The sequence below is a fragment of the Arachis hypogaea genome, chromosome 6 (assembly GCF_003086295.3).
Source record: "Arachis hypogaea cultivar Tifrunner chromosome 6, arahy.Tifrunner.gnm2.J5K5, whole genome shotgun sequence".
Lineage (NCBI taxonomy): Eukaryota > Viridiplantae > Streptophyta > Magnoliopsida > Fabales > Fabaceae > Arachis > Arachis hypogaea.
In genome coordinates, this window is record NC_092041.1 from 108,341,445 (window position 1) to 108,360,828 (window position 19,384).

General features: G+C 29.4%; 1 long non-coding RNA gene across 1 annotated transcript; it reads right to left on the reverse strand.

The window, feature by feature from the left end:
* Positions 1-7,987: 7,987 nt before the first annotated feature.
* Positions 7,988-10,479, reverse strand: LOC140173516 (uncharacterized). The gene is made up of 2 exons (XR_011862663.1): positions 9,096-10,479; positions 7,988-8,991 (listed from the first exon to the last, which is right to left on the reverse strand). It is a non-coding gene; the product is annotated as an uncharacterized lncRNA (long non-coding RNA).
* Between the last annotated feature and the right edge of the window lie 8,905 nt (positions 10,480-19,384).

Genomic DNA, 19,384 nt, shown 5'->3' on the forward strand with positions numbered 1-19,384 from the left:
CTCATGTGTTGAGTTTCGAGATTATTTGCTTAAATGTCGCTATTAAATTTTTATAATTTTATTTATAAATTAATAGATTATTCGATTAGATTGTTAGATAATAATAAGGATGTAGTTTTTGAATTTATTAGCAAGGTTGTTAGATATTTAAATCTTAATATTATTGAACTAATTTAAAAAAATTAATAAATTATTCGGTTAGGTTATTAGATATCAATAAGGATTTAGTTTTTGAGTTTATTAGCAAGGTAGTTAAATATTTAAATCTTAATATTATTGAACTAATTTAAACAAAATTATTTATAAATTATTTTAAAATTAAGACGGTTGTTTAATAATGAAATCAACAATTTAAAAGTAATAACAAAAGAATAAGAAGTAAGTAGTAGTAAGAAACAAGTTCGAAAAGAAAATGGTAAGAGCTTAAATTCGAAAACGGAAACAAAACGTCTTTTTAAAATAAAAAAATAAAAAATCAAATTTAAAACATGTTATTACTTTTTAAATTTAAGTTATTTACTTAAGTTGTTTTACTTAGGTTGTTATTTTTAAAATTTTAAATTATTTTGCTTAGGTGGTCATTTTTAAATTTTAAGTTATTTTCTTAGTTTGTTATTTTTTAAATTTTAAATTATTTATAGATTACTCTTTTAAATCGTAACTTATTATTTGTTTAAGTTGATACTTTTTAATTTTAAATTATTTGCTTATAAATTAAAATAAAAAAAATCAAAAAATATATGCCTCAGAGGGCTCTTGTGTCTCACTTTCTAAATCTGCTAAGAGAAATCGATAATGGATAATCAATTATTATTTTTTAAATATAAACATTTACACATAATAGATGAGTAAAATGAAATCTAAGAATTTAAATATTAACTTCAATGTAAATTTATTTATTTGGACTTGTTTCAAGATTTCATTCTATATATTTGAATTTATTTGTTTTAGTATTTTGTATTTAAATTGTTATTTTAACTTTATTTTGTTACAAAAATTTTATAATATTAATTTTTTTTGCACTTAAAGAATTTTAATTTGTTAAAAAAATTTATTTTTGCTGAAAATAAATATTTTTCTATCTTTTTATTTAAAATATTATTATTGATATATTAATATTAAAAATATATAAGTTGTTATTAAAATATTATTTTTTTATTATTATTTTTTAAGCTGTAATTAGCTTTTTTAAATATAAACACTTACACCTATTAGATGAATAAAACAAAATCTAAGAATTTTAATATTGATTTCAATGTAAATTTATTTATTTATATTTGTTTTAAGATTTTATTCTATAAATTTAAATTTATTTATTTTAGTACTTTCTATTTAGATTGTTATTTTAACTTTATTTTGTTATAAATATGTTTGTAATATTAATTTTTTTTGTGCTTGAAGAATTTTAATTTGTCAAGGAAAAAATTATTTTCGGTGAATAAATATTTTTTTATTTTTTTATTTAAAATGTTATTATTAGTATATTGGTATTGAAAATATAAAAGATAAATCATAATTAAAAATATATATCACGAGATCAAATAATTTTATGATTGTGGGTATTTATCTACATGTGAGGTTATGTGGATAACTTTAGCTTATGATATTCATCGGAGATGGTCTTCAGTGATGAGATTAACCTTTTATTTACCTGGAAAGTAAAATATCATCTTTAAAGACGTTGACAATCTTGAAAAATTATGGATCAAGAGAAAGAAAAAGGTAAGATATTTTTAGCATGGTCAAATTTTAACGTATGCTGAGTTTTCAAATCAATTTGTTTATGATAGAGAAGAAAGGGAATGATATCCACGCAAGAGAGAATATTCTATCGGGAGATTAAACTATGTTCTATATGGTACATGTGATATCTACTATATGAGAATTTTGTTAATTATTCAAAAAGGTTGCACAACATACATATGAGTCTATTAGAACCATTGATGGGATTACATATCCTAACTTCCAAGATGCTTTCTATTTTATGAGACTACTGTGTGACTATAGAAAATTCATTACAGCTATTAATAAGGTTTGGTCATCAATTGAGAAAATTATTCGTGATGTTATTGATATCTAATAGTGTTAACAAACCAAATCATATTTGGAATGCAACTTAGAACTTATTGGCTAGCGGGATACTATATATGAAGAGAAAAATATGGAAAAACTAAGGTATTTCACTATCTGTAAATCATTATCACATGTAGGACTTTATTTGCCAAAATCAGTGTTCACTAATAATGGGAAACTTTACATTGCTTTGTCAAGAGTTAAGAGTCGCAATAATATGGACATTCTAATTCTAGATGAAGACAGCAATATAAACTCATTAATAACAAATGTCGTGTTCAACGAAGTTTTTAATAAAATTTAGATAAGAAAATAGTATTTTCATTTTAGTAACATGTTATGATTTACACTTTTGTACAAATATTTATCGTAGATATAACTAATTTATTAACTTTGCTTTCAGACTTGAAATAAAATGTGTAACATGGAGCACAATATTATATGCCAATTGCTTTTCTAATGAGGTTAGTAAAATACTAGGTTGTCGATAAATTTTCATTAGCCTTATAATATAAAGTTTAGTGTAAAATTGACATGCTACTATTACAGTTATATATGTTCTTATTTTTTTAGATCGTTTTTTTATGGTTCAAGAATATTATAGACTTCAAACTATTTCATTTGTATTTTATTTTGAATAAAGATAAAATAAAATATTAAGTACGTTTATTATATAATGACAATGATAGTATTATACTAAACTTAAAAAATTTATAATTATAAAATATTATTTTTTATTTATCATGTCAAATTAAAATATAAGCTCGTGCATTGCACGAATTTAACACTAGTAATTATATATAAACCGAATGTTTTTAAATAGAACTACTGTGGTAATAGAACCATGGCAAGTTTGTACTTTGTAGGCGAAATATATCAATTCGTGTTAGTTTCTAAGGTTGGTTCTTTCTTTCTGTCTTTTCTTTATAGTCAATGTAGTATTCATGAAATGGCACCTTCCCATAACATGGGCAAGGATTCAGGTGCCTCTGCTGCCGCACGTGAATTTTGTGTCTTGCATGCATGCTCACCGAACACTCCTAAGTCCTAACTACCAATTAAATACAGGGATCTCCCTCCACTAGTCTCTTATAAATACAACTCACAATCCCACACTTTTTCTCATCCATCTGATTATTTGTTGTAAGCAAATTTAAGATGGATACCAAAATGTTTGTGTTGATCGATGTGCTTGTTCTCCTCTCTGTTTTTCAACTATAGTTGCGGCTACTAATAATAAGCCATTCGAATCTCATGATGCAACACAAGGTAATAATACAAGTAAAAAACACTGATTCTAATCATTTTAATCATTAATTTTAATTAATGTATATTATATATTTTTTATAATTAAAAATAACAGTTAAAATTATTGAAATACTGATATTTATTCAGATATACTTGAACTTCTTTTAATAATATATAGTTTTACTATACTCTTTTTTTCACACATACCACACCTCATTATTCTATGTAAAATGTGAATATTTCATTCTTTTATTTTTTTATAGAGTAGTACTAGAGAATCAGTATATTTTTATGATTTTGTATCATTAATTAATTATTATTAATATTTTTGTATATCAATGAAAAAAAAATTTAATACATCTAACAGTGTGTGATTATACTAGACACGGATCTAGAAATTTTATGCAGAGCCAACTTTTATATAAATTTTGTAGTTCTTTTTTGTGTTATATATTTTTTATTATATAAAATAATTTATGCATGATATATAATTACTGAATTGTTTTTTTTAAAAGATTTTATCAATATATATAAAATATAGAATCTTTTTATAATTTTATTTTTGATATGAGAATTACATAAAAGAACTATAACAATATTAATAGTACTTTATAAAATTATAATATACTAATACTTTTATGGTATGTTTAGTTATTAAAAAATTGTTACATATCTTTTTAGTTAAGATTAGTTCTTTTAAAAGTTTTAAAAATTTAAAAATAATGTATAAATTATTAATTATTTCAAAGGTACTGAAGTTCTTATAAAATATAAAATACAATTTTTAAAATAAAATTATAGTTGAAATAAGTTATCATAAAAAAATAAGGTAAAAGTTTTTTTTCAATAAATTTAGAAGAAAATTTAGTATTTTTCATAAAAAAAATATTTAAAATAGATAATATGATTATTAAAATAAAATAATGTAAGTCATTATATCCATAAAAATAAGTATATAGAAATTAATTTAAAAAATATAAAGACTTAAATATATGATATAAAATTAATTAAGTAAAAATATTAATAAAAGAAATAATTAAAACTTAAACCTATTATATTATTAAAAATAATTCTATATAAAATTACTAAATATTTTTATTTTATCAAATATATATCTCATATATATTTACTTTTCTAAAATTTTGGAGACCAAGATCACTACTTATCCTGCTTATTAAATCCGTCCCTAAATTATACATTCTTTTTTTTTTTATTAAATACTTGTTAAATTTTAATCAAATTAAAATGCTACTTAGAATCTCCGTTTTTATATATGCAGGAATAAGCACACCAAAAGTACTTGAAATAATATCTGAAACTGGATATTATGTGTTGGGAGAAGGATCTTCAGGATCAGAAAGACCACTCAGCAAATGTGATCAGTATTGCATTGTATTATTGGGATCTCGCTACAAAAAAATACTTCTATTACCATATTTTTAAAGCGTGGCGAAAAGTTAAAAAAATATGGTGATGACCATGTTTTTTGAGCTATTATCACACTTTTAAAAGAGTCACATCTACTAACGTGGTGGTTATTCTATCACCATATTTTTAATGACCTATCACCACACTTTTTTTGCTACGCTTTTAAAATGTGTCGCCAACAACCTCCACGCCATGCCAGAAATTCAACACATGCACACTATTCCATACCATTCATTTAAGAATCTCAACACATGCATACAAATATCGTTTCTATCAAAACACAGACAAAAATTTTTCACATTTGATGATAAATTTGAGTTATCAAAAAGATAAATACTAAAGGTAAATGCTCAAATTGGTAATTCAGAAAAAATGCTATACATAAAATTAGTCCTTATCATAAATTCAAGCACTAAAGTCATTTCCATATATATCACCAATTTGAGGGCAAAATGCAATCTTCCTAAGCTCGTCAGAACATAACATCTATCGTTTTGAGTACAAATTCGAAAATGTTACTCCAACAACAAGCTGATAGAATCACGAAGTTCCATTTCCATTTTCAATTAACCCTAGCTTTTAAGAAATGTTTTGATTTAGGGAAAATAGGTGAAACTCACGGAAAGTGAAGGATTGAGTGTAACACCCTACCATACAGAGCTTTACGCTTAAGCCATAAAACAGAGGTGGTGTGCTATTACGACCTCTAAAATAAAATATATGTATATACATATTGCAATAGAAAGGATATAATATACGAGGAGTCTTGAAAAACGGGTAAAACAAAAACGCAAAATAAAAAGTGCAGCTCAGGAGACAAGATTACTTGCATTCAAAGAATACTAAAGAGAGACAATGCGAAATCCCCCTTGGCTTGTTTCAGCGTTCGGCTGAATGGGGAAGAAGAGAGACATTTTCTTTAAATTATTTGGGCTGAAGGGTTGGGCCTTGGGCCCATTTCGGACCCGGTTCAACCGGTTTGGTCCGTTCGGCCCAATCTTGGGGCAAATTCTTTAAAATTAGTGTCAAAATTCTTATTTTAATTAGCTCTATTCTATTTTACTATAAAATTTACATTTTCAATTTCTTTTATAAAAATTTAATTTATTGATTAATTATTCTCTAATTTAATGGGGTTTACATTGAGAGAAAGAGCAGAAGATAGCTTTGGACGAGTAAGGATTCAATTGCAGACAGAGCTCCATGATTTGCTGACGCAAGTAGCGGAAGCGAACCAATAAGCCAGGAGCCTTGCCAGAATGTTCTCATTCACCGAACCGAAACTTCCACCATTCCTGTTGGCTGAGAAGGTGATAGAGCAGATGAGAAGAGACGATATAGGAAGGAGGGCACAGACTGGCGGTGTGAAGGAAGGAATGGCGACCTCCGTTGGTGACCGATGCAGTGAGTAATGAGTGCCGAAAGAGTGCAAACTCCAGCAAAGACGGGTTAGAGGAGACGATGGAGGGAGCTCCAGCAGATGAGAGAATGCAAGCGTCGACGATGAGCTCTGTCTAAGTGTTAGAGTTTTCAGAGCGTTAGTGTAATAGTGTTATAGGGGAGAAGGGTAGAATTTTGATGAGTTAGTGTAGCGCGTTTGGGACTTGGAGTTTCTTTTTTTTAGTGGAAACCTTTTGGCCACGCTTTTTTAGAGGTGTCAATAGAGTTATTGAAAAAGAGGACGCTTTAAAAACATGCCAAGATCAAAATTTTTTTGCCACGCTTTAAAAATGTCTTTGTTTTTTTCTATGGCTATGCTTTTGAAGCACGGTAAAATTTCTAACTAATTGTTACCCTTGTAAAAGCGTGGCCATAGACCTCCTTTGCCACGCTTTTTAAGTGTAATAAGAAAAAACGTGGCTAAATCTCTAATAAATCGTCATCCTCAAAATACGTGGTCATTGACCATTTTTAACCACGCTTTTAAAACATGACAAGAAAAAAGCGTGACCATAACCTTTTTTCTTGTAGTGTCTTTAAATTTTGTTGCGATTCTTACTCCCTACATACCACGTAAGATGGCAAAATATGCATAGATGACGGAAGAACTATGAAATATAATAAAGTATGGAAGATATATATGTCTCTCTCTGTACACCTAATACCACATCATCATTACTACGTTATTATGATGTGTGTCTTGTATTTTATTATGTGTCTACTTAGCTTCAATAACCCATCTTCTACGTACAACCATGCATGCACGCATGTACCTCCCCATTTCTATATTGTAATGTGCGTGCCACTTATAATTGTTATCAATGTTACTTACATGCTTGAATCTATCAATAATATCCTATGTTAATTTACTCCAAAAGTTGTATAGAATCATTTGCTTATGCAAATCATAACACTTATCCATCAATTCCATTAAAAAAATCCACCATTGTTCTAATTAAATGTGTACTATATATATAGATGAACTTTAACATTATTAAGGCCATTATGGATGATGAAGCAATGATGAAGGAAAGGTAACAAGGAACAAAATATAGAGATCGATATTGCATTGGTAGATGAAAAAAAAAAAAAAAGAAGAGGAATTAAATTTGTTTAAAGTGCTTCCATTTTAAATGGCACGGTGTGTATATATGAACATTAGAGAGAAGAAGAGAATGCAAAGAATTCTGTAAATGCTGGTATAAGTGTTCTTGAAGAGTGTATAGACTAATACATTGCTGATGAGTTCAGTTAGTTGTAAGTTGTAACGACTTTCCGTTCTAACTAACTCACATCTTATCTTTACCGAATTTCTATGTATACGTATTGTTAAGCAGCTCTATATATAAGATCAACACAATTTATTCTTTTTGATTAGTACTTAATTTTCAGTGTATTTTTATAAGTTGATATTAAGGGAAAAAAAGTTAAACACACTAATAAAATATATATACCGATTAAAATTACTGGCTAATATAAATAAAATTTATTGTTCTGAACTTTTTTGTTTCTATATTGTTTTACTAGCTTTTGTTATAGCATTAAATTTAAGGTGTTTGCTACGGTACGATGATAAATTCATACGTACCGATATAATCAAAATGTGGACAAATAACAAAACGCCAAATGAATTATATTATCTCCGTCAGCAGTTATTTTTTAAAAAATATATATATATCATATCAATCCTTTTACCAAAATAACCTTATAATTTAATAAAAATAAAAAATATTTTTTTTAATTTTATAAAAAGACTTACATTTTTTTTTTAAGATTGGACAAAAACTATCTATTTAAATTAATTAAAATTTTATTTAAATTTAAAATAACATCTAATTGATTATTCATATACAATCAATCATACTTATACTCTTCTATAAATTCTAATTTCATATGTTCATTCATACAAAAAAAAAAGAACATATCTAAAGAACAAAAAATATTCAGAAGAACCATTCTAGTGTTCTTCATCTTTCCTGGGTCTCTTACATCTCTTTCAAAGAACGTCTCTCTCTCAATTGTCAGACTGAAACTCTCTTTTCTTTCTAAATTGGTTTCGCTGTCGCCGACTCGCCGTCACAGGTGCGGGCAACCGGTTTTCCTTCTTGCTTCTGGGTCAGTGGATCAAGGATCTGAAAGCCGAGCTTGCTTTGCTCTGTGTTGCCAAGTTCATTGGTCTTTTCTCTGTTTGCTTTGATGGGTTGCTTTCTTTCTGAATTGATTTTGGTGGTTCATGGATTCCGACCTATTTTTTGTGCTGTGAAAAGGGATTTTTGCTTTTGGGTTGGTTGAGTGTGCGTGTGGTGTTTTGCTCTGTTTAATCTTTGTCTGAAGGTGAATCTTAGGTGCTGCTATTCTTCGATTATTTCTATGTACTCTTTTTCTCTTCATGTTATTTGGTGTAATACTTTGGATGACTCTTTGGGTTGTTTTGTTGTTTCTAAGGTTTTAGTTTTTATTGAAATTTACTGCCAATTAGAGTAATGACAGATCAGATTTCAAAAACTAGCAATGACATATCAGAGTTCAAATGTACTGTATTTTTGGTTAAAAAGTTATTTTAAAACTGTTTAAAATAGGGCTTGTTTGGGTGTAAGAGAAAATGGAAAAGTAGGGCACTTGCTCATACTCATCAGCATGAAGATGGGTTTGAGGTTGTTGTTGTTGGTCAAAGCTGATGTAAGAATCCATTAATGCTAGAAGAGATAAAGAGCCTGTGTCATCATAGCAGCTTCCCATGCTATTAGGTTTGCCACCAACTTCTCTGTTCTTGTAGAACACCCTACACAACACCTAATCTTCCTGTATGGACAGAAAAAAGAGTTAATTAGATGCTATAATAGTTAATTTGAACCTATGACTATGCTTCAGAAAATGGCCGAGGTTTGTGAAGCTTCAATTTTTACCATCATTCAATTGCTTCTTTTTCTGTTCTTTTTTGCTGCTTCATTGAACTTCAAAGTGTTTGGACTAGTTGATGGAGTACTCCCACTTGCTTGATAAAGCAGATGAGTGTGAGGATCCATAAAAATGGTGTCCAAATTGCTCAAGAGAAGTTCTTCCAATTGCACTTCTGTGAGATTACTCCAATCAGCATCACTCAATTCGTCCACCTCATGCTCCTCCTTGGGTTGGCTAATCCCAACTTCTGAAGAAACCACAAGACTAGACAATCCAAGTTCAAGTTTCAACGCATTAGAATGATCTTGATTAACACTGCACGGGTCAAAGACGGAGGATTCCTCATGACCTGCTGTTGTTTCGAATTTTTCGATAGAGAATTCATAACTAAGGCAAAAATTAAGATTGACAAGGAAAATTCAGAGTAGTAAGTTACTAAGTTCACAATATATTATAACGCTTTGCATCAATTCATAGTTAGAAGTTAAAACGAACAAGAGGATTATAATGCATTGCATGTATTCAATAACAGAAAAAATTACTACCTGCAACTTGTGATGTGTAAGTGTAACTTTCTGAAACATTAAGATGGATAAAAAAATGTGAATAGATATGTATATTATTAATAGTAAATTAATAAAAAGGCACTTCTCAAAAACATTGAATCATCAATCTCAGAGTTAAACTAAGCATCCCCAGTTGAAAAAGGTCGAAAATTTGAAGTACCCAGATAAATTGGGTCGCGTAGCAATACTTGAGATTCAAGCAGTGATAAAAAAAACGACAAAAGAAATTGAAGAAAAAGTCTATGATTCAAGATCCTATACCATAAAAAAATGGGAAAAAAAGTTATCTTACCATTATTCTTATTTGTTAATCTCCACCACGATCACACCTCACACCATCTCATTTAATTAAATTTCCAATTAAACTTAAAAAAAAAGTTATCTTACCCGATCATATGTACCAATTAGAAAATGAACAGCGCCTTAAATCCAAGGTCGGGCAAGCAATTACATTAAAAATAGGAACAACCAAGCCTTAATAATTATCCACTCGAGAGTAATTTGCCTCATTAATAACTATAATCATAAAACACTCTATAGTTGATGCACTGAAATAGAACTGAATCTATCATTACTTAATTAACTAAGCTTGATCACAAGGAAAAGAAATATTACAAATCAAATCCCATAATAATCCAAAGCAACCATATAATGGGGAGAGGAGAGGGACGGAAAACGGCTAGCGGCTGCTGGTGCATGCTGCTATGCGTGAAGACCGACGGAGAGGAGGCGCCGCTACGAAAAAGGGGAGAGAGTGACGATAAAATGCGGCTGTCTGGCAGGGGGATTAGGGTGAGGTTACTCTTTAGATATGTTTTTTTTGTTTGGTATGAATGGGAAAGGAGAAATTAGATTAGGGTTTATGAGAAATAAAGTAATTTTGTAGTGTATACGAATAATAAAATGTATTTTGGTTTTGATTTTTAAATTGATTCAAATATAAAATTATAAACTAAAGTTAATTGAATTTTGATTAAATTTAAAGGATTAGGGTGATTTTTGTCTAATAAAAAAGAAAAAGATATTTAAGTCTTTTCATTAAAATTAAATAAAATTTATTTTTTTTATTAAAATATAAGGGTGATTTAGTAAAAATATTAATATAATTTGTATTTAAAAAAAATTAATTATTGATGTGGAAAACATAATTCACATATCTTGTTCTAATTTGTCCATATTTTTATTATATTGGTACGTATAAATTTATCGTCGTACCGTAGCAAACATCTAAATTTAATTAGGGACTTAAATAAATTGAATAAAACTAGAAGGACTTATGAATTAATTATACCTTTCATAAAGTGATTGTCTGGCGTGGGATGAATTTTGAAGGAAAATAAAGGAAAGGATGGCTACTACAAATCTTCCATTTTAATTTTCTTCTTTTGGTTCTTAGTTCTAAACTCTCGTATAAATAGAGGACAAAAAACATGGATATCACAAGTTAGTGCCTTAGTGCCCTTATATTTATGAGAAAGTACAAAGAAATAATAATGATAAGGGTAAATAATAAATAAAGAAAGACAAAATTAAAAATTAAATTATTAATTAATTATTTAATTTTAAAATTTAAAATTTAAAAAATTAGAATTAATATTTAAATATATTTATACTTTGTATAATTATTTTTAATTTCACCATATCCTCCGATGCACGCATAAAATTAAACTGCGGTAATATTTATACTTTGTATACTTATGTGTATCCTTCATTCGTTTTAAAGGCAAAAAGTACTCTCAATTTATATATATTGAATTAATGATTATTAACATTTAATCATTTTAAGTGTAATTTATCAAATTAGTAACAAAACAAACTCTTATTATTGACAAAAGTTACTTATAAATAAGTCTTCAACAAATTTTAAAATATAAAAAAATAACTATATATTAAATATATTTAAAAAATTTTAAGGAACAAATTTTAATATAGTATTTAATAAACATATTTTAAAAAATAATATTTTTTATTTTTTAAATTCGGTAAATTCAAAAATTTATTTTTGTTAGTCATATAAATTTTTAAATAATGTTTAATAATTTTTTAGATCATTGTTATAGACTCGACCTAAAGTTAAAAAAAGAGCATTTAATTTATAAATTATCCCCTTTAACAATGCCATCAAGAATAAACACAAATTAAATAAAATACACGTCACACTAAAATAGTCTAAAAACTAATTATCAAAGCATAGACAGACCTTCAAACAAATAAATTAATAAGTAAAATTATATGACAAAACACAAATAAATCTCTTTATATTTGTAGACTGTAGTAGAACACTCTAAATATTATATTTATTTTATTTTTCAAATAATTTTACCATGCTAATCACTCATATTATTATAATTTCACATACTCGTCTCATTCATCTCACTTTTATTACTATAAACTTATATCTATGTGATCCACCTTTTTCAATAATCAATAGATATTATTTATCACATTCATACTCTTTTATTCCTTTCTTGCCTTAAAATCACCAGTATTCTTATACCTAACTCCAATATTTTAAACTAAATATTTTATTTGATAAATTTTATTTTTTAAGTTCCATTATTCCTAATATATACTTTTCTTTCTATTTAGTCTCTTTATTATATTCTTATTGTCAATAAAAATTATAATATATTTTCCTTTGATCTTTAATTCATCCAATAAGAATTGAAGTACTAATTTCATACTTATAATAATAGTCTCATCAAACGATTTTTTAATAATATTTTTTTCTATAAAATACTTTATCACATCATGAAAATTTTTAAGATAATTATCAACAATAAAATTATTATATACTATTTAATAATTCTAATTTTAATTAAATGAAACATGAGGGATCACGATAATAATAAAAGGGTTGAAATTCTATTCTCAAGTAACCTAGGTTAATATAAAGCATCTTTGTCTTATCTCTTAATTTTTGATGGTCTTTAAATTTCAAAAGGGCAAGCGAATAAAATTAAATTTAACTCCGCCACTGTTAAATTAGAACTAAATCCAAAATTTATGAAATTTCCACAAGTTGCACACATGATCATTTATTGGTTACTATTATTTATAAGGAAAAAAAATAAATAAAATAAACGGACAAATATATATATACTTTAACATGATTCTTTGAATTGTCTATGGAGAAGAAATTAAAAATAAAAAATAATTACAAAAGCATTCTAAATAGCAAATTCTAAATTACTATGAAATAATAAAGATCAGCGTGAATATCAAATACAGGCATATAGCATAATCAACATTTTAATGCATGTAAGCTAGTACAATGCTATGGAGCTGGAACTAACCAAATTGGTGGAGGATCAATCTTATTTGCACATTGTATGAGATTCTTGACACATTTTTTTTGAAAATTAAAAACACTCCAATCATGTCCATCATACATGTAGTCCAAAGACATTTCTTTTCATCAATCATTTGCTTCACCCCCTAAACAAGCTTGAGCATTCATTGATACAGATTCATTAGCACCTAAAAATAGAATTTTATCATCTAAAGAATTCATTTTTTCCCATTTGTTGTATCTAATATCAAGCTTATAAACAATAAAATACTTTGTTCTATAGGGATAAATCAATGGTTGTATATTCTCATATGATAAAAGATCTTCTTCTACTACCAACCCATCATCATTCACAAAATTCCCAATAAATCTTGTCACCAGCAATATTTCTTCTTCAGATACCACCAAGTACAACTTTGTCGAAAATTTATCTCCAAAATAAGGCTTATCCTCTTCATCACTTGGTTCCACAGTTGGTGTTAGAAGAGTCAATCTTTTAGGAATTTGGCCACAAACATTCCAAACTTCAATAAAACCATCTTGTGTCAAAGCAGAAAGATAATTGTTACTGAACACAATATCACAATAAGATTGCTTATCATGAGAGATCTCAACCCAAATTGTAGAATTGCAATAAGCAATCTTACAGTCGAAACCATATATGATGGCAAGAGTGTAGCTTGAAGAAGAGGAACAAAACATCAAAATTGCTTTGACTATGAAGATTTTTCTTAAATATTCAGCAAAGTAAGAATATGTAACAGGGTGTAAGAATGAAAGGGGAAGAGGTGGTAGATTAATGGTAGTAGAAGAAGAAGGATTTAGAAGGAGTAGAATTCCATTCTAATCCAAAAGTATAATCCAGCCATGAGAAGAACCAACACACCATGCTCCAACATGACTACCGTTCAATATGTTCTTCCATTCATAACGCCTGTTTTCTGATAAATTGAAGATGTTTCGATCAATGGTAATAAGATCATTATCATTATCAATGAGGTATGTTTGATGAATAATTGGAAGAAGAAGGTAAGGAACTCAGAGAGAATGAGAAGCCATTGAAATATAAGTAATATTTTTCACTTTTTTTTAACACACTTTAATTCTATGAAATAGAATTTGGAATGTTAAATTTTAAATACTAATATCTATATTTGTAAATGGTGAACACTAATGGTATGTTGGTTGTGGGGGACTGAACCAAAATAACGTTGTTGTTGGGCCAACCGTGTGGAGCTCTTAACCACCGGAGAAACTTCGGGGAAGAATCAAGCGAGAGAATATAAGATGAGATGACACCACATCCAACTCAAAACCTTAAGATGTCAAGTTAATGGGTCTCTCATCTTATAAACTCCTCACTCTTCCTTGCTTTCTTTGATGTGGGACTAACTTCAATACTCCTCACACTTGTAACACTAACAATCTCCCCCTCAAGTGTGAGCCTCCACATCAAGCATCAACTCCCCTTTAACTCCTCCACCACATATGAGTAATCGTCCATCACACCGCCGTAAAACACCGTGGGACATGCCGCCCGGACCACCTTTGCCGGGAAGACTTTCGATGCTTCACCTTGAATACTCCTTAAAACCAGACCGATTAAACCATCGGCTCTGATACCACTTGTTGGGCTAACCGTAGTGAGCTCTCAACCACCGGAGAAACTTCGGGGAAGAATCAAGCGAGAGAATATAAGATGAGATGATACCACATCCAACTCAAAACCTTAAGGTGTTAAGTTGATGGGTCTCTCATCTTATAAACTCCTCACTCTTCCTTACTTTCTTTGATGTGGGACTAACTTCAACACTCCTCACACTTGCAACACTAACAATCTTTCAGGAATTTGGCCACAAACATCCCAAACTTCTATAAAACCATCTTGTGTCAAAGCAAAAAGATAATTATTTTTTAACACAATATCACAATAAGATTGCTTATCATGAGAGATCTCAACCCAAGTTGTAGAATTGCAATAAGCAATCTTGCAGTCGGAACCATATATGATGGCAAGAGTGTAGCTTGAAGAAGAGGAACAAAACATCAAAATTACTTTGACTATGAAGATTTTTCTTAAATATTCAACAAAGTAAGAATATGTAACAGGGTGTAAGAATGAAAGGAGAAGAGGTGGTAGGATAATGGTAGTAGAAGAAGAAGGATTTAGAAGGAGTAGAATTCCATTCTGATCCAAAAGTATAATCCAGCCATGAGAAGAACCAACACACCATGCTCCAACATGACTACCGTTCAATATGTTCTTCCGTTCATAACGCCTATTTTCTAATAAATTGAAGATGCTTCGATCAACGGTAATAAGATCATTATCATCATCAATGAGGTGTGTTTGATGAATACTTGGAAGAAGAAGGTAAGGAACTGAGAGAGAATGAGAAGCCATTGAAATATAAGTAATATTTTTTACTTTTCTTTTTTAACACGCTTTAATTCTATGAAATAGAATTTGGAAGGTTAAAGTTTAAATACTAATATCTATATCTGTAAACGGTGAACACTAATGGTATGTTGGTTGTGGGGGACCGAACCAAAATAACGTTGTTGTTGGGCTAACCGTGGGGAGCTCTTAACCACCGGAAAAACTTCGGAAAAGAATCAAGCGAGAGAATATAAGATGAGATGACACCACATCCAACTCAAAACCTTAATGTGTCAAGTTAATGGGTCTCTCAACTTATAAACTCCTCACTCTTCCTTGCTTTCTTTGATGTGGGGCTAACTTCAACACTCCTCACACTTGTAACACTAACAATCTCCCCCTCAAGTGTGAGCCTCCACATCAAGCATAAACTCCCCTTTTGCTCCCCCACCACATATGAGTATTCGTCTATCACACCGCCGCAAAACACTGCGGGACACGCCGCCCGGACCACCTTTGCCGGGAAGACTTTCGATGCTTCACCTTGAATACTCCTTAAAACCAGACCGATTAAACCATCGACTCTGATACCACTTGTTGGGATAACCGTGGGGAGCTCTCAACCACCGGAGAAACTTCAGGGAAGAATCAAGCGAGAGAATATAAGATGAGATGACACCACATCCAACTCAAAATCTTAAGGTGTCAAGTTAATGGGCCTCTCATCTTATAAACTCCTCATTCTTCCTTCCTTTCTTTGATGTGGGACTAACTTCAACACTCCTCACACGTGCAACACTAACAATCTTTCAGGAATTTGGCCACAAACATCCCAAACTTCAATAAAACCATCTTTTGTCAAAGCAAAAATATAATTGTTGCTGAAGACAATATGAAAATAAGATTACTTATCATGAGAGATCTCAACCCAAGTTGTAGAATTTCAATAAGCAATCTTACAGTCGAAACCATATATGATGGCAAGAGTGTAGCTTGAAGAAGAGGAGAAAAACATCAAAATTGCTTTGACTATGAAGATTTTTCTTAAATATTCAGCAAAGTAAGAATATGTAACAGGGTGTAAGAATGAAAGGGGAAGAGGTGGTAGATTAATGGTAGTAGAAGAAGAAGGATTTAGAAGGAGTAGAATTCCATTCTGATCCAAAAGTATAATCCAGCCATGAGAAGAACCAACACACCATGCTCCAACATGACTACCGTTTAATATGTTCTTCCATTCGTAACGCCTGTTTTCTAATAAATTGAAGATGCTTCAATCAACGGTAGTAAGATTATTATCATCATCAACGAGGTGTGTTTGATGAATACTTGGAAGAAGAAGGTAAGGAACTGAGAGAGAATGAGAAGCCATTGAAATATAAGTAATATTTTTTAACTTTTCTTTTTTAATTCGCTTTAATTCTATGAAATAGAATTTGGAAGGTTAAATTTTAAATACTAATATCTATATCTGTAAATGGTGAAGACTAATGGTATGTTGGTTGTGGGGACCGAACCAAAATAACGTTGTTGTTGGGCCATCCGTGGGGTGCTCTTAACCACAGGGGAAATTTTGGAGAAGAATCAAGCGAGAGAATATAAGATGAGATGACACCACATCCAACTCAAAACCTTAAGGTGTCAAGTTAATGGGTCTTTCATCTTATAAACTCCTCACTCTTCCTTGCTTTCTTTGATGTGGGACTAAGTTCAACACTCCTCACACTTGCAACACTAACAATCTTTTGATCTCTACTTTTAGGACCTCGACTTTTGTTTCTCCCCCTAGACTCAGAAACAAGAATATTTAAATGTGTAGTCGATGTACCTTGTGACTTTCTTCTCATTTCTTCATTCAAAACACTGCTCTTGACAAGATCTATAGAGATTACACTATCAGGAGCAGAATTAGACAATGATATTCTAAGAATTTCTCACGAGTCTGGTAAGGAGCCAAGAAGTAACAATCCTTGAACCTCTTCATCAAACTTGATACCCATGGAAGATAACTGATTCATAATTCCTTGAAAATTATTCAAGTGATCTGTCATTGATGTCCCATCTGTATATTTCAAAGTCAACAACTGTTTGATCAAAAACATCTTGTTATTCCCAGTTTTTCAAGCATACAACTGTTCAAGCTTAATTCAAAGAGTCCGAGCATGTGTCTCTCTAATAATATGGTTCAACACATTATCGTCAACCCACTGCCTAATATATCCACAGACTTGTCTATGCAACAAAGTCCAATCATCATCAGATTTATCATTAGACTTCTCTGTACCAAAAACTGGTTGATGAAATTTTTTTACATAAAACAAATCTTCTATTGTCATCAGTGTAAACTTTCTCAAGCAGCCTAGCAGCGGAAACAGCACAAATGTCCAACACAAGAACAATATGGAAGCACTCACAATACAATATGGCAACAACTATAACAAGCAAATATAGCAAGTAAAGCAATAATAAGAACACACCGAGATTTCAACGTGAAAAAGCCCCTCAGTGTGAGAGGTAAAAACCACGGGTCGTCCAAACCAATGAAATAGCTCCACTATAATCAAATGAGGTATAAGAGAGTCTCAAAAAAGCACAAAAACGTGCATATAACCAGCCAAAAACATCAAAGCACCAAAACTCATAAATGATAAGCAAGAAGATGAAATATACCCAAACAATAGAGCTGATGTCAAAGCCAATTTCTCCCTCTGCAGAACTTCAATTCAAATCTATACCGTTAAAAATGAAGAACAAAATGTGAAAAATCTATAGTCCAAATTTTACGTCAATCCAACGGTGAAAGAATGAGAAACTGCCATTCCAAGATTGCTGCTCTGTGTAAAAAGGAAAACCTAGTTTCTCTCTTGAGAAGCCAATTTCTCTCGCTGTAAATTTTCAATCAACATCTTCACCGATCAAAATGAAGAAAAAGATTATAGGAACACGCAGTTTAAATTTTAAGCCGATCCTACGATGAAACACTGAGAAACTGCCATTTGAAATTTACTGCTTTGGGCAAAAATAGAAATTCTGTTTCTCCCTCTTCTTTTTCTCTTTGGTGGCTACTCTCTCTCTCTCTCTCTCTCTCAAAAGACCTCCAAAATCTGAATTAGGGTTATGACACTAGGGTGCAAGAATACACCCTCAAAAAGTTGGGCTTAAGCCTCACAAAAAAAGAGAAAAAACCCATCAATTGCCATGTAATTGCAGCAGAAATTAAGATGGTTATATTAAATGAACCTTCACTACATACTTTTTTTTTCTTTTTTTTTTCTTAGTAGTTGTGAGCAAGGATTTAAAAAATTATTTTGCTGTGCTTAGACTGATAGTTCATTTAATAATAAGAAATCAAGAATGATATAATATAATTATTCAAAAAAATAAAAAAATAATCCAATGATAAAAATTCATGATAAAAAATTTATTATTATCTTCTCTGTTTTAGTACAGTTATTTATAAAAATAAATGATGCCATGTGACTTATATTTTTTTTATTCTTTTTGCAAATTGAATAATTAAAAATATATTTAATATATAAAAAATTATGTTCATATACTTATCTCATTTATCTCACTTTTATTATCATGTACTTATATTTATGTAATTTATTTTATTCAATAGTTATTATTTGTCACAGTTACATTTTCTTATTTTTTTTTTGTCTTAAAGTGATCGGTATTTCTATACTTAACTCTAATATTTTATACTAAATATTTTATTCTATGAATTTTATTTTTTAAGTTCTATTACTTTTCATATATATTTTTCTTTTTATTTAGTCACTTTGTTATATTTTTGTTATCAATAAAGATTACAATATCTTCTTTTTTTTGCCTGTAATTTATCCAATAAAAATTAAAGCACTAATTTTATACTTATAATAATAATCTTATTAACTAATTTTTTAATAATATTCTCTCCCATAAAACACTTTATCATATCATAAAATTTTTTAAGATAACTACTAATAATAAAATTATTATATATTATTTAATAATTCTAATTTTAATTAAATGAAACATGAGAGGTTGAAAACTTGAAATTTCGTTATCAAA